The sequence below is a fragment of the Mus caroli genome, chromosome 5 (genome assembly GCF_900094665.2).
Source record: "Mus caroli chromosome 5, CAROLI_EIJ_v1.1, whole genome shotgun sequence".
NCBI lineage: Eukaryota > Metazoa > Chordata > Mammalia > Rodentia > Muridae > Mus > Mus caroli.
This window is the reverse complement of record NC_034574.1, coordinates 20,736,217-20,738,267: the sequence shown is the minus strand read 5'-3', so window position 1 is coordinate 20,738,267 and position 2,051 is coordinate 20,736,217.

Genomic DNA, 2,051 nt, shown 5'->3' with positions numbered 1-2,051 from the left:
GAGTGGCAGCTTCCTGAAAGAACCCAAGACAATGCCAAACTCACTGAGGCGCCACAATGGCTGCTGCCCTAAGAAAGACAAGAACCCCCAAGGTCCATTTCCTGTCAGAATCTAGTTACAGCAATGAATGTCTCAGGAGACAGAGGAGAGGCAGCCTCTTTTGACTCTCCTTTCTCTCCAGAGTAGAGAGCTCAGCTTCATTAAAAACAAAGTGTGGACAACTCCACTGTTCTCAGCCTTCCCAGCTCAGTGGGACTTGAATTCTATCACTTCCGATGCTACAATAGCAACTAGCAGCCCCATACCGACCTGGCACCCTACCCACCTGGCACCCTACCCACCCAGCAGCCTACCCAAAGAGAGAACCTGTTAAAAAAATGCTCCCACCCACCCACCAGATTGGCCTGTGGTTAAGTCTGTGGTACATTTTCTTGACTGATTGATATGCGAAGGTCCAGGTCTCTGGGGGGTGGAGCCATCCCTAGGCTAGTGATCCTGGATACTATAAGAAAACAGGCTGTATAAGCCACGGGGAGCAAGCCAGTAAGGAGCATCCCTCTATGGCCTCTGCATCAGCTCCTGGCTGCAGATTCTGCCTTGAGCACCTACCCTGGCATTCCTACATGATGGGTTGTGATTGGGACAGAGAAGCCAAACACTGTTCATCCCTCGGGTTGTTTCTGGTCATAGTGTTTATCACAGCAATAGAAACCCTGAGACAACTCCTGTATATCTACTCCCTTCTTACACACACAAACGCAGCTCGTGTATACTAGTTACTGTCACAAACTGGATGGCCAGGCAAGCTAAAGCCTCTACAACCCACAGTGGAAGAGTGGTTCTCCCAGGGAGAAGTAGGCAAGGTTTTCTTCTTGCTATCTCTTCTGTGATGGGCAGAGTGACACAGTAGGGAAGGCCTAAGCTTATCAAAGATACAGGGAACTGGTTCAAAATCCAACCTTGCCATTTAGCAGTTAACATGATCCTCCCAAATACATACAAGTTCAAAGACACGGTATACTCTAGACCCCCTACATGCAGAAACCTCACTAACTCAGAGCTGTATGGATGGGCTTTGGGACACGGACTGAAATTTCAAGGGCTCGATATGTGAACAGAAACAGCATGCCTACAGGGAGTGGCCATAGGCAACTGTTTGATTCAGTTCTCTAACATATACACACTCAATGCATCACAGATATTTGTTAATTGATTAAGGCCTACAATTAGTAATGTGCTTTCAAGAATAATCTGTTTAGCCAGAAGAAGCTCAAGGTTGCTTCTCAANAGCAACAGGACCTGGAAAGCAACAAGACACAAAACTCAATCTGGAAGTACTGTATATGACTGTATAGTGACTCCTAGCACAAGACTAATGAAAGCCAGGAAATGCTATACAAATAATCCAACAAACAGAGCATTAAGGCAAATGACTACAAGTTTAGAGTCAACCTAGACTGCACAGCAATATCCTGTAAATAAAAAAATATATATAAAAGAATAAGAAAATGCAAGTAACTATTAAACACCTTGCACTATGCTCATATGAGTTGCATGACAATAGCTGTTTTCCCACCAAAGANTTTTCCATGGGAATTTACCCCGTTCTTTCAACAGGTATGTAGTATCTAGTATGGAACAGGGAAGTAGTTAATACATTTTCACTAAGCACCTTTCCATGTTTAAAATGTAGATGCCTATGTGTGTGCATAGTGTAATGTGAGGTCATGAAGCTGAGTCAAAGGCTCGATGCACACATGCACATGTTAGCTTGGAATGAAGGCTTGATGCACACATGCACATGTTATCTGAGGATAATTTCTGCTCTTGCTAACCATGCTAACCACAGCACTGACCATAAATACCCAGCAAAGATTAAGAATAGTTCCCAGAGAGCCTGAGCAGGGCAAACCTTCCTCTTTCAATTGGTGTGTATGGCTCAGGCTGTGTAACTCAATCCAGTTTGACAGTCAAGACAAAAAGACAGCTCACGCCAGGCATGGAGACANAGGGTTTGAAACCCCAGTGCTAGGGAGGGCGAGACAGGAAAG